Below are 15,697 nucleotides of genomic sequence, written 5' to 3' on the forward strand. Positions count from 1 at the left end.
CAAATGCACGACACGTGAAACAAAAAGCCCGATCAATGGTGGGACTATATTCAAGCCATTCATAAATCCCATACCATTCTTTACGGAACTTTCTACCATCAGTCACTGGAAATTAAATTGTTGTGGAGAGGATGGACATTTTTCTTCAAATTGCAGAAATCCAAAAAATAAAGTAAAAGTCATTAAGAGAATAATCCAGGCCCTGAGAGTTTCAAAAGACAAGCAGCTGGCAAATTATATTAAAGTTAACAAAGTGAACTGTGATATTAATACAACCACTGATCTGGTAAGTAGCAGATTCTTCTGGCTCAAGATGTCTCTGGATGCTGAAGAGAATGGTCAGCAAATATGGACAGTTTCATCATAAGTCCCTTTGTAAGAAGGACGCCATGGTACATCAAATTGTGAGCAGTGGGCCAATGGATCTAGTTTGCATTGATTTCCTCACTGGTCACTGACCATTTTGCAAAATATTCTCAAGCTTTTACATCAAGAAATCATAAAGTTGTGACTGTTGCTAAGATTTTAGTTGACAAGTTTGAGCACTATGGCCTACCCAAAAGAATCCATTCAGATCAACATAGAGACTTGAGAGTTGTTTGATTAAAGAAATCTTGAAAATAATGGGAATCTGTAAATCATTGACCACACCATATCATCCTCAAGGTAACCCTAAGCCAGACAGATTTAACTGAACTTCACTCGCTATGCTAAGCCAGGTACACTAAGCCAGGAGAAGAAACATCACTGGGGTCAGCATGTAGGTTATCAAGTACGTGCTTACAACAGCACAAAGTTTTAAACCACAGGGTACTCCCCATACTATTTGATGTTTGGCAGAAAAGCAAGACTCCCAGTAGACTTGTGTTCTGGAAACTTGCCAGGTGGCATGGGAAATGGTTACCATTCCTTAATGTTGCCAAGCTTAAAGAGGATTTGCAGAAGGCCAACAAGCTTGCTTCTGAGACTGCAGACAAATACATGACCAACAAAGGGGTTTTCACTCTCTGGCAGTTGGGGACAGAGTGCTGCTCAGGAATTTGTGACTGAGAAGGAAACACAAGTTGCAGTGGGGTCCAAATCCTCATGTGGTTGGAAAGATGGATAATCTTCCAGTGTACTTGAGGATGAAATAGGTGGAATCAAAACTATTCACAGAGATCACCTTCTATCCATTGGCAGCTAGTGAGAGTGCCTAGCACAGACACCCATGATGGTCCCACTCTAAGACTGGAAGCTGGGACTAAGACTGGCAAGAAGCGGAGGAACCTCTTGTCTAAACCTCAGGAGGTTTTCAATTTGAGCCCTTAGAGTGGATCTACTGTCTCAAGCCGGCAGGCTGATTTATCACCCTCCGCCAGAACTACGGAACCTATGGGTCTGGCCCCTGAGGGGCACCAGCTCATAGATTCTGGTCCCACAGCTGAGATTGTAGAGACCATGTTAAATGCTAGAGCACCGTCCACAACAAAATTGTATGCACTCAAGTGGCAACTTTTTGTCTTGTGGTGTGAGGAACGTATGCTAGACCCAGTGAACTGCGCAATAGCTACAGTCCTGGAGTTCTTACAAGAACGTTTCTCAGTGGGGTGGGCTCCTTCTACAATCAGGGTTTACTTGGCTGCCGTTTCGGCCAGCCATGCCCCTGTTGATGGAGCCTCTGTGGGGCAACATCCTCTAACCTCGAGGTTCATGCGTGGTGTCAGGCGGCTGAGGCCCATCTACAGGCTGCGCATACCTTCCTGGGACCTTCTGTGGTCCTGGAAGGTCTGTCATGTGCCCCATTTGAGCCCTTAGAGTCAGCCTCTGATAAGCTTCTGACTCTAAAGGTAGCTCTCCTACTGGCCCTGACATGTCTCAAGCGAGTGGGAAATCTACAAGCTCTCTCTGTTGCCCCTTCCTGCCTTGACTTTGCCCCTGGATTAGCCAAGACCTTCCTGTATCCTATGCCAGATTATATTCCTAAAGTGCCTACATCGGCTGCCCACCCTGTGGTGTTGCAGGCTTTCTGCCCTCCTCCGTTCCTCACACCGGAACAACAGAGGATGCACCTGCTGTGTCCAGTAAGGGCTCTCTGTACTTACGTCGACCGGTCCGGCCAGTGGCGTAAGTCGGAGCACCTGCTGGTCTGCTTTGGTGGCGACAGAAAAGATGATGCTGTGTCAAAGCAGCGCATCTCTAATTGGATAGTGGAAGCAATCTCTATGGCTTATGAGGTGCATGGTCTTGCCACGCCTCTGGGTATAAGAGCTCATTCCACTAGGGCGGTCGCCTCCTCGAAGGCTTTCTCCAAAGGGGTATCCTTGCAGGATGTGTGTGCGGCTGCAGGGTGGTCTACGCCACACACATTCATTCGTTATTACAGCCTGGATATTCATTCCACCCCGGGCTCGAGTGTCTTGCAGTGACCCTCAGGCTTGGGTATTTTTGATCAGGCCGTACCCTCGGTATGACGGAGTGGGTATTCCCGTTCCCATACTGTTATGCTAAATGCAATGTCGAAGTTCCCTTTGAAAGGGAACGTGGGGGTTACGCATGTAACCCTGTTCCCTGAGAAGGGAACGAGACGTTGCATAGCACTGTCATACCAGGGCAGGCCTTTGAATTGCGTCTTCGCTTCAGATAATAGATGCTGGCGGCATGGTTCACAGGTGCCATATATATATCATGCAACGCGTTTAATTGCCACGTCACCTGATCATGGCAGGCCTATAACTAGAGGCATGATGTTACACAAGCTTCAGATACCGGTCACACGCAAGGTGCTTCCCATACTGTTATGCTAAATGCAACGTCTCGTTCCCTTCTCAGGGAACAGGGTTACATGCGTAACCCTGACGTTCTTGATTGCACATACAATTTTGTTAAAACTATAGATCAGATATGCACTTAGAGATGCACCCGTACACATAACGTAGCTTGTAAACAAAGTTTAATTCATAAAAGTCAGTAGAAGAGAATGGAAAAAGAACAAAACCAATAAGAGTGGGAAAGGGTGGGGGGGGGGGGGGGGGGTTGCATAGCAACATGCATGATACTCACATTTGATTGGTTACTGGTATGGGAGTTAATCAGTGTTTTGAGGTCAGAAAGGTAAAGGGAAAAAAAAGAGTGAAGTTTTTCTCCAATGAAATTATCAAGGAATTATCATGAACTGTGACTACAAGTTAAAAATTTGGATTATTCAAACAGTAATCTAAGCATAAGAACTTACAAGTTATATACTGTTTAGAAAGAGGGAGCTGACATTTCTAATGAAGTCTGCACACTTTGTACTACCTACAGTGCATCCGGAAAGTATTCACAGCGCTTCATTTTTCCCACATTTTATTATGTTACAGTCTTATTCCAAAAATGGCGAATAAGACTGATGGCCAAAGATGGCAGCGCACACAGTTGCTGCGGCTCACGGCTCTCCTTTTCAGTGCTATTTTTTGTTGTTTTTGTATTATTTCTTTATTACTTGTTTGTGCATTATCGGTTCTATGAACATCCGCTATACAAGTCAGAACCTTATGGATATTGGGGACCAACACCGAATACCTATTTCGAGAATGTTTCATCACACGCACAACATCCCAGACGACATAGCGAGATTGCCGGGCTCTCTGTGGATTGTTGTCGGGTCCAGAAGGCGGCGCAGACGGAGGAGGGAGAGGAAGCAAAAGCGGGGATGCAGGTCCGGTATTATGTTAAGGCTAAGAAAACAACCACACAAGCCACCTTTACCGAGCCTGTTTCTCTCCAATGCCAGATCCCTAGTGAATAAGATCGACAATTTGGAATTACAACTAGCTGGAAATCGCTACGTTCGTGATTGCTGTGTTTTGATTATTACTGAAACCTGGCTTCATCCGAGGATACCTGATGCTAGCATGCAGCTAGCAGGTCGTACTATGCTTCGCTGGGACAGGACTGAGGACTCCGGTAAGAGCAGGGGGGGGGGGGGCTCTGTATGTATGTGCATGAAAATTGGTGTAATAACGGAACAATGATAGATAAACATTGTTCCCCTGACCTCGAGTACATGTCTGTAAGATGTCGGCCCTTTTTTCTACCGAGAGAGCTAACAGTAGTGATTATCACGGCTGTGTATATTCCACTCGACGCCAATGTGAACACGGCGATCTCTCTCCTGTTGAACACCATAAACGAACAGCAGTGGGCTTACCCCGACGGTGTTCACATAATTGCAGGAGACTTTAATAAGGCGAACTTGAAGACTGTACTCCTGAAATTCTATCAACATGTTAAGTGTTTTACTAGAGGGGCAAACACTCTGGATCATGTTTACTCCAACATTAAGCATGCGTATAGAGCCATACCTCTCCCCCACCTCGGCCAATCAGACCATCTCTCCCTCCTGCTCTCCCCTGCCTACACCCCCCTCAGACGCAGTGTCAAGACCACTATAAAGACTGTTACCACCTGGCCTGATGATGCATTCTGCAAACTACAGGACTGCTTCGAACAGACAGACTGGGATTTGTTTGAACATCAAGAGCTAGAAACATTAACAGGAACGGTACTGGACTATATCAAGTTCTGTATCGGAAATGTGACTGTGGACAAAAACATTCGGGTTTTCCAAAACCAGAAACCATGGATGACCAAACAGGTCCGCACACTACTCAAAGCCCGCGACGCTGCCTTCAGGTCTGGTAATAGAGCTCTGTACAGAACCGCTCATGCCAACCTGAAAGGTGGTATTAAGGAAGCTAAGGCGGTCTATAAGAGGAGCATAGAGTCCCACCTGTCCAGCAAAAATAAACGGGAGGTGTGGCAGGGCATACAGAACATCACGAACTACAGAGACCGTGATGCGACAACAGGAGACCTGAGTGCGATGCTGGCAGAAGAGCGAAATTGCTTCTTTGCTCGCTTTGAAACATCACAACAACAGCACTCATCTGCTCCAGCCTCACCTCCACCCTCATCTGGCCCCCGTACCAGTCCAACCCTGCCTCCATCCCCTCCTGGTTCCTGCACCACTCTACTTACTGTGAGGGAACACGATGTTAGATGGATGTTTCTGGCAGTGAACCCCAGGAAAGCTGCTGGCCCAGACGGTGTACCTGGTAAGGTGCTCAGATCATGTGCCCACCAGCTTGCCCACATCTTTACCGGAATCTTCAATCTCTCCCTGGCCCAAGCAGTCATCCCGGCCTGCCTAAAATCAGCCATAATCATCCCAGTGCCAAAGAAGTCGCCCACCACTAGCCTGAATGATTATCGTCCTGTGGCCCTCACTCCAGTTATCATGAAGTGCTTTGAGAGATTGGTTCTTCAGCACATCAAGGACTACCTCCCCCCAGACTTCGATCCTTATCAGTTTGCTTATCGCGCAAACAGATCCACAGAGGATGCTATCGCCGTAGCTGTCCACTACGTGTTGAGACAGCTAGAGCAGCAACAGAGCTACGTCCGGATGCTTTTTGTGGATTACAGTTCGGCTTTTAATACAATAATTCCGGACATTCTCATCACCAAATTGGTCACCCTTGGCCTCCCCCGTCTCACTTGTGCCTGGATAAAGGACTTTCTCACCAACCGGTCTCAGACAGTGAGACTCGGACCCCACCTCTCCTCCACTCGCACGTTGAGCACAGGTTCTCCACAGGGCTGTGTGTTGAGCCCCCTCCTGTACTGTCTCTACACATACGACTGTAGTCCAGTCCACAACAATAATCTCATCATCAAGTTTGCTGACGACACCACAGTGGTCGGACTCATCTCAAAAGGAGATGAGGTAGCCTACAGAGAGGAGGTCCTAAACTTAGCAGCCTGGTGTTCAAAGAACAATCTGGCTCTAAACACCAAGAAAACCAAGGAACTCATTGTAGACTTCAGGAAGCACAACAATGAGCTGGCCCCCCTTTTCATTAATGGTGAGTGTGTGGAGAGGGTCCACACCTTCCGGTTTCTTGGCGTCCTTATCTCTGCAGACATCTCCTGGACGGACAACATCACAGCGGTTATCAAGAAGGCTCAAACGCGGCTACACTTCCTGAGGGTTCTCAGGAAGTACAATCTGGACTCCAATCTGCTGCTGATCTTCTACCGCTCGTCCGTCGAGAGCCTGCTGACATACTGTATCACGGTGTGGTACGGTAGCTGCACCGCAGCAGACAGGGAGAGGCTTCAGAGAGTAGTAAGAGCAGCACAGAAGATCATTGGCTGCCCTCTCCCCTCCCTGATGGATATTTACACCTCCCGTTGCCTCAGCAGAGGAAAAACCATCATTAAGGACAGTTCTCACCCTGGCTTTGATCTGTTCAATCTGTTGCCCTCAGGGAGACGTTACAGGTGCATCAAAACAAGGACTAATAGATTTAAGAATAGTTTTTTTCCCAAAAGCTATTACCATTCTAAACACATACATGTACTGAGTTCACAGCATATGTATATAGTGTCTCAAAACTGTGCATTTCATAGTACCTCCCCCATCTGCCCCAATATCTTGTTTACTTATCTTGTTTATTTATCTGTTTATTTATCTTATTTATCTGTTTATTCTTCTTGTTTATTCTATGTACATGTTGGCACGGAACAAAAAAGGAGTGGCTCTTAATTTCATTGTACATGTGTATAGTGACAATAAAAAGGCATTCATTCATTCAAAATGGATTAAATTCATAATTTTCCTCAAAATTCTACAAACAATACCCCATAATGACAACGTGAAAGAAGTTTGTTTGAAATCTTTGCAAATTTATTAAAAATAAAAAACAAAAAAAGCACATGTACATAAGTATTCACAGCCTTTGCTCAATACTTTGTTGAAGCACCTTTGGCACAAATTACAGCCTCAAGTCTTATTGAGTATGATGCTACAAGCTTGGCACACCTATTTTTTTTTGTCAGTTTCTCACATTCTTCTTTGCAGGACCTCTCAAGCTCCATCAGGTTGTATGGGGAGTGTCAGTGCACAGCCATTTTCAGATCTCTCCAGAGATGTTCAATCGGGTTCAAGTCTGGGCTCTGGCTGGGCCACTCAAGGACATTCACAGAGTTGTCCTGTAGCCATTCCTTCATTATCTTGGCTGTGTGCTTATGGTTGTTGTCCTGTTGGAAGATAAACCTTGACCCCAGTCTGAGGTCCAGAGCGCTCTGGAGCAAGTTTTCATCAAGGATGTCTCTGTACATTGCTGCATTCATCTTTCCCTTGATCCTGACTAGTCTCCCAGTTCCTGCCACTGAAAAACATCACCACAGCATGATGCTGCCACCACCATGCTTCACTGTAGGGATGGTATTGGCCAGGTGATGAGTGGTGCCTGGTTTTCTCCAGATATCACGCTTGCCATTCAGGCCAAAGAGTTGAATCTTTGTTTCATCATGGTCTGAGAGTCCTTCAGGTGCCTTTTGGCAAACTCCAGGCAGGCTGTCATGTGCCTTTTACTGATGAGTGGCTTCCATCTGGCCACTCAACCATACAGGCCTCATTGGTGGAGTGCTGCAGAGATGGTTGTTCTTCTGGAAGGTTCTCCTCTCTCCACAGAGACAGGCTGGAGCTCTGTCAGAGTGACCATCAGGTTTTTGGTCACCTCCCTGACTAAGGCCCTTCTCTCCGATCGCTCAGTTTGGCTCGGCAGCCAGCTCTAGGAAGAGTCCTGCTGGTTCCAGACTTCTTCCATTTATGTATGATGGAGGCCACTGTGCTCATTGGGACCTTCAATGCTGCAGAAATGGTTCTGTACCCTTCCCCAGATCTGTGCCTTGATACAATCCTGCCTTGAAGGTCTCCAGACAATTCCTTGAACTTCATGGCTTGGTTTGTGCTCTGACATGCATTGTTAACTGTGGTAGCTTATATAGACAGGTGTGTGCCTTTCCAAATCATGTCCAATCAACTGAATTTACCACAGGTGGACTCCAATTGAGTTGTAGAATCATCTCAAGTATGATCAGTGGAAACAGGATGCACCTGAGCTCAATTTTGAGTGTCATGGCAAAGGCTGTGAATACTTATGTACATGTACTTTTTTGTTTTTTATTTTTAATAAATTTGCAAAGATTTCAAACAAACTTCTTTCACATTGTCATTATGAGGTACTGTTTGTAGAATTTTGAGGAAAATAATGAATTGAATCCATATTGGAATAAGGCTGTAACATAACAAAATGTGGAAAAAATGAAGTGCTGTGAATACTTTCCGGACGCACTGTATTTGACTAGCCTAGTTAGCCAGCCGAAGTGCAAGCTAACTCATTATTGACTGCTTTACACCTGTTTTCCCTTGGGAAAAAAGGTAGTGCTACTGAAGTAATAATTTACACTTGAGTAAAAGTAATCAAGAAAATCACTCAAATAAGAGTAAATAAATAAGTGAAAACTACTTGTTCTTATGTCTGTGTGACACTCTCCCAAGTTTGGACAGAAATGAGGAAGCTGCCCCTTGGCCCAAGTGGAAGCCCAGATATCGTATTTCCAACCATCCACTCACACACATCTTTGGGTTTGTTGTGAGCCCCACCCGCCTTAGTGATTGCAACACAGCCCTCAGGTGCTGCATGTGCTACTGTCAATCATTACTGTAGATAATAATGCCATCTAAATAGGCAGTGGTATAAGCAGCATGTGGATAGAGGATTACCCAAAAGGAAGGGTCACAAATTAGAGTAACCCAAATGGAGTGGAAAAGGCAGTTTTTTCACTAGATATTGGAGTCAAGGGGACGTCTCAATATATTATATATATATGTGTGTGTGTATATATATGTATATATACACACACACACACACACACACATACATACACATATATATTAACATTTAACATATTAACTGTTAACATTTTAACACTAACTGGTCAGGCTCTATGTTTGCTTTAGCTTTCCATATATATATATATATATATATATATATATAGTTTGTAGTCATAGAAATTATAAGTATTTTATAATTTTATAATATATACAGTGAGGGAAAAAAGTATTTGATCCCCTGCTGATTTTGTACGTTTGCCCACTGACAAAGAAATGATCCGTCTATAATTTTAATGGTAGATTTATTTGAACAGTGAGAGACAGAATAACAACAAAAAAAATCCAGAAAAACGCATGTCAAAAATGTTATAAATTGATTTGCATTTTAATGAGGGAAATAAGTATTTGACCGCCTCTCAATGAGAAAGATTTCTGGCTCCCAGGTGTCTTTTATACAGGTAACGAGCTGAGATTAGGAGCACACTCTTAAAGGGAGTGCTCCTAATCTCAGCTTGTTACCTGTATAAGAGACACCTGTCCACAGAAGCAATCAATCAATCAGATTCCAAACTCTCCACTATGGCCAAGACCAAAGAGCTCTCCAAGGATGTCAGGGACAAGATTGTAGACCTACACAAGTCTGGAATGGGCTACAAGACCATTGCCAAGCAGCTTGGTGAGAAGGTGACAACAGTTGGTGCGATTATTCGCAAATGGAAGAAACACAAAAGCACTGTCAATCTCCCTTGGCCTGGGGCTCCATGCAAGATCTCACCTCGTGGAGTTGCAATGATCATGAGAACAGTGAGGAATCAGCCCAGAACTACACGGGAGGATCTTGTCAATGATCTCAAGGCAGCTGGGACCATAGTCACCAAGAAAACAATTGGTAACACAGTACACCGCGAAGGACTGAAATCCTGCAGCGCCCACAAGGTCCCCCTGCTCAAGAAAGCACATATACATGCCCGTCTGAAGTTTGCCAATGAACATCTGAATGATTCAGAGGACAACTGGGTGAAAGTGTTGTGGTCAGATGAGACCAAAATGGAGCTCTTTGGCATCAACTCAACTCGCCGTGTTTGGAGGAGGAGGAATGCTGCCTATGACCCCAAGAACACCATCCCCACCGTCAAACATGGAGGTGGAAACATTATGCTTTGGGGGTGTTTTTCTGCTAAGGGGACAGGACAACTTCACCGCATCAAAGGGACGATGGACGGGGCCATGTACCGTCAAATCTTGGGTGAGAACCTCCTTCCCTCAGCCAGGGCATTGAAAATGGGTCGTGGATGGGTATTCCAGCATGACAGTGACCCAAAACACACGGCCAAGGCAACAAAGGAGTGGCTCAAGAAGAAGCACATTAAGGTCCTGGAGTGGCCTAGCCAGTCTCCAGACCTTAATCCCATAGAAAATCTGTGGAGGGAGCTGAAGGTTCAAGTTGCCAAACGTCAGCCTCGAAACCTTAATGACTTGGAGAAGCTCTGCAGAGAGGAGTGGGACAAAATCCCTCCTGAGATGTGTGCAAACCTGGTGGCCAACTACAAGAAACGTCTGACATCTGTGATTGCCAACAAGGGTTTTGCCACCAAGTACTAAGTCATGTTTTGCAGAGGAGTCAAATACATATTTCCCTCATTAAAATGCAAATCAATTTATAACATTTTTGACATGCGTTTTTCTGGATTTTTTTGTTGTTATTCTGTCTCTCACTGTTCAAATAAATCTACCATTAAAATTATAGACTGATCATTTCTTTGTCAGTGGGCAAACGTACAAAATCAGCAGGGGATCAAATACTTTTTTCCCTCACTGTATGTTTATATTATGTAATAGTATATGTGCATTATTTTAATGGATGCACAAAAGGCACTGAATTAAACTACAGTCCTAAATTAATAATAAAAGCTCACTTTCACTGCATCTAGTGCTATCTGTTACTCCCTGCCGTTAGGCATAGTGTTTTACTTGTGTTTACTTTTGATGATAGTGTTTTAGTTAGACATTACAGATCTTACTTCGTGCTCCCACTGTGTATCACCGCATCTACACCGCGAGGGAGGAGCAATGTGACCTCGTTATTAATAGATCACTTCCGTTATAATAAAGAACAGAATTTAAACTGCAAACACGCAAATACAACATATAATGATATTAAACTTAGACTAATCTAAACCTTTTAAGCAACTTGCACCAGTTTCCCCAGCCCCTTACACACAGTGGAGCATTTTGGATATAAACATAAGTTTGTGCTCATGCATCACTGCTGTGTTTCCCTGCTACACAAACTCCATTTTCTGAAGTTTGATCTTCTCTGCGGTGTTTAACATAAAATGCTCCGCTGCCTTAGAGGACCTGGAGGTCGCACACTTTCTTCCTCAGTCACTTGACGATTACGCCTCCATCTGATGGTGACTGAGGTCATGTTGGGAATAAAAGGTAATGTTGACAAACAGTAAACTGAAGAAAATCATTGTCTGTGACTCTGGGTATCTGCTAAAGCTAGCGGCATCGCATTCCGTGCGTATGACATCATGTGCCATCGACTGGGAAACGGCTTATACTTCTGGTTGGTAAAAAATAACCTCTAGTGTTCCATTTGAGATGATATGTTCTTTCTAAACTTCCTACACCAAATGGTAGTGCATAGTGCAAGTCTATAGTACGTCACTTGGGACACAACTTTAGTATTTACTCTCCGAAGCGTGTTTTTAGAACAGAAGTAACGTAGTGAGTAAACGCACCCAGTGCCATGCACAGACCAACTAATCGATAATGAGATTCATTGACAACGATTTTCATAATTTATTATTATCGATTTTATCGATTAGTTGTTACATCTCTAGATTTGATGAAACATGGATAATCAGGTGTTACACAAACTTGTGGAGTCTGTGTCAGCCCGAGTGCATGCTGTCATTAAAGCAAAAAGGAGGACATAAATACTAAGAAACTCTGAAGTTCATGTAAATATTTCTATGATTTTACTTTTTACTCAAGTTATTGCTGATAATATCATTTATAATGACCTCTCACTCTGATTTCTACAGACCCAGACTCGCAATTTCTTTTAACTTTAGCTATTTTTTCTTTTAATTTTCTTTTAACACACCCAAAGGGTGTGAACTCCTTTTCATCCTCCAGGGACGGAGCTCCACAGACAACAGTGGAAGCTGTTACAGTGACTCACAAATGATTTCTTGAATAGCTAGAAAAATTGATGATCCCAACCTCAAAGCGGGAGATCTAGTCTTGCTGAGAGACCCCGAAGTGAGATGCAATTGATCAATGGAATTTGTGAACAAGACTTTCTTTGATAAAGAATGGAAGGATCAGATGCATTTAGGTGAAAGTCTCCAAAATGGAGATAACTGAAACAGTGCTTCTCATCTCTACTAAGAACCTCTCACTATATACTTACTTGTTCATACTGCCCAGTGTTAGCTTAATGAATAGTGATATTTCAACAATATTGTGCGGGGAGTGGCATACATTATTATGCCAGCATTTCAGCACCATCTAGTTGATTATGTTAGTAACATTATCTTTTTAGATTGGTCATACAGGAAGTCAGAAGGTTTTGTTCAGTTAATGTAAGTAGTTCTAAGATGAACACACTGTGGAAAACACATTCTTAAGCAGGTGTAGGCTTTGGTGAATCTTTGCTTGTGAGTATCCTTATTTTTTCAGACATGTTCATTGTATTTAGCATAGATTGTGCATGTTTGTATTCTCTTTTTTCATGGCAATATGATGCATTCGCACATGACAATGTAGTAGTGACGTACTAATAAGAAAGTCTTTTATTTTAATTTTTCTGCTTTGTGCATTTTGACCCTCAAAAAATTGTCTCTCCATTTTTTCCACACTTCAGGTATTTGACTGTCCTTGTGCTTGCATGGGCTTCCTCTTTGTACTCAGATTTCTTTCTACCTACCAAAACATGCTGTTTTGTGTGTATGCATCATGAGATAGTTGATGTCTACAAAATGACATTTATTTTACTTTTGTATTCTATATATGTTATATACTGTATACAGCATATACCATAGTATTTAGTACTGAATTATATATCTCCCTATTATCCCCCTTTTCTCAAGGCAGAATAAAAGCAGACAGTAGTTCCTGTGAATGTATACTTTGTAGGGTGCCTGCTGAGGCAGTGAAGGAGTGAGCACTCTGCCATGCATGAGGCCCTCAGTGCTTTACAACCATGATCACAGAGGATCAGCAGTCATTAGGCAGCAGGGGCAGATCTGAAGAGAAGGCCTGAACCCTGGACCCAGCTCCCACTACATCTACTGCCCCAGTCCTAGATCTTGTAGATGGTGTGCAGGCATGAACAATGAGCCCTACAAACCCAAACTCCAGGGACAGCAGGAACAGGGTCAGTTGACAGTGTCATTTAAATAATACATGTCTGAGCTTAAGGAAAAACAAAAAGAAAGCAAGTTTTCAAATGTGTGTGTGCACACACACACACACACACACACACACACACACACACACACAGGCAAAAGTTTCAGACCTACTGTTAGAATGGTATGGATTTTTTTCAATGATCTTTCCATCTGAAAGCATTTTAAAGTCAAACAAAATATGTAATATCTTGCAAGATTGAGGATTGTTCTGTGGATACTGCCTACGTCTCATTCATTCAGAGTGCTTATTCATAATTAGTAGCTTCACAGCAACACTGGATGCAAAGCAGGAATACAGTCTGGATGGGACACCAGCCCACTGGAGGGCATTCTCATAATCATTGAAAGACATAGTCCATTCTTATGTACTCAAACCCAGAGTTACAATGGAACCAAGAGACCTCACTGGATTGGCATGAGGATATGTGAGAGATAACATTTACTTTACTCATTAAAGAACCAACTTTCCATTAGACATCTCTCTTATTATTTAAACCCAGTCAAAATTTAAACCAAGTCAAAATACATGAGTGACAGTTTTGAGCTAAATTTTTTGTGTGCGTCATAGGTCTGCTGGATTGGCTAACGACACTGATTGACTGATATTCATCCTGTCATGTGCTGTTCCTTATTTAACACCAACATTTTAACACTAACTGGTCTGGCTCTATGTGTGCTTCTGCTTTTCATGATTTTTATCACATTCGCATTATCACATGCACAAATAATTGTGGACTACTGAAAACGTTCTAGAAATCCTCAGAAATGCCTAATTTTGAAAGCATATTCAAAGTTGCTTTAAAAATGTAACAGCATTTCACAACAGTATCCAAATGTAGCACAGACATTGGAATGCACCTACTACTAAAACACTTACACGCACATGTGCACACAAAATTTTATCATCATGTATTGTTTTCTAGTTAGTCAGATCGTATTGTAAAATTTAAATCAAGGAGAATTTCACCATAAAGTTTTTTCCCCCCTTATTCTTTACTGTTTTCTACTGTACTTCTTGTAAAGGAATTGGACAGAAGGCGGTGTTGGATAGTGAAATCATCAATTTCTGAAAGCATGGTCTTTCAGGCAAGGCAGTGAAATAATATGAGAATATCCATCCATCCATCTATCTTCTACCACTTACTCCTTTTCAGGGTCACGGGGAACCTGGAGCCTATCCCAGGGAGCATCGGGCACAAGGCAGGGTACACCCTGGACAGGGTGCCAGTCCTAATATGAGAATATGAGAATTATAATGGAATATTATGAGAGAGAGAGAGAGAGAGAGAGAGAGAGAGAGAGAGAGAGAGAGATGCTAACAGTTTTATTTATGCCATTAGTCTACATAGAAAAAAATACCCCATAATTGAATCATCTTGCTTAATCAACAATACAAATTCTTTTTTTTCAGTCACCTCTCCTTGCTATTATTTTGCCATTGCCTCCTCACCAATTCGTATCTTTCATATACTCTTGACACACTACCTACTGAGCACCAAGTTAATCAAGATATCTATTTATATCTGAGGAATATCATTAAGGATGCAGCAAAAGGATGCATGAGAGAAGGAGAAGAAGTAAGGTTTTCAATTACTTTTAGAGGACTGGGGTGAAATAAGAATAAAAAATATTTTATTATATATAAAATATTTTTTATATATAACAGTTTAACAACATCTGATAAAAACATTTCCAACACTTCCCCATCATCTCTCCTACTTCAGTTCTCATTTACACAGGCATATTTAATTTTATTTAATTTTATGCAAGGAATTTAATTTTGATTACCACTTTCTCCTGCTTTGTAATTATACGAATACAATGTAATTAGTTTTAAATTACTTCATTTAATTGTTCTAGTAGTCATCATTTTAATTAACCAAATATGCTGAGATTAAAAAGCTAAAAGGGAAATTATCTACTTGTACCTCCCTCCTTGTCTCTAATCCTCCTCAAGCTTGACAATTTTATATTGGCAAGGGCCAAAAATGGTATGTGTGTGTGTGTGTGTGTGTGTGTGTGTGTGTTTCATGTGATAATATACAAACTGAGGGAGGAGACAAGATGAGCTGGCCTGCCTTAAACTGTAGCATCGTTGCAATCTGCTGCATGGAAATTTGCATGCTCTGAAAAGCCATTAAGTTAAAATATACAGTTATTGTACCTTTCTGGGCCTGGTGCCATACAAATGCTTATTGCATGTGCTTATAGCCAGGCCCTAGCAGATGGTAAATCATGAAATTTTATGAAATTATTACGCCAGTGAGGAGTTTTGAAAAGGAACAGCTGTGAGTGTGATGGGACATTATAAACACTCACAGGTGTTCCATTTCTACCCTCTGCCAACGACAACATCAAAAAATTAAATTATAAACAAACTTGCAAATGTTGTAATCTCCTTTGCATATGCACTACTTACACAGGGAAATTGCTTAAACTTAGCAAAGACTTAAATTTTCATTTGCATAAAATATGTATGAAAGCAAATATATTTCATAGCAGGTCTCTCCCCTTACACTCAGCTGCCAATATTTTGTATGTGAAATTTAGGGCTTTTAGCCATGGT

Source organism: Ictalurus furcatus, chromosome 5 (assembly GCF_023375685.1).
Source record: "Ictalurus furcatus strain D&B chromosome 5, Billie_1.0, whole genome shotgun sequence".
Classification (NCBI taxonomy): domain Eukaryota; kingdom Metazoa; phylum Chordata; class Actinopteri; order Siluriformes; family Ictaluridae; genus Ictalurus; species Ictalurus furcatus.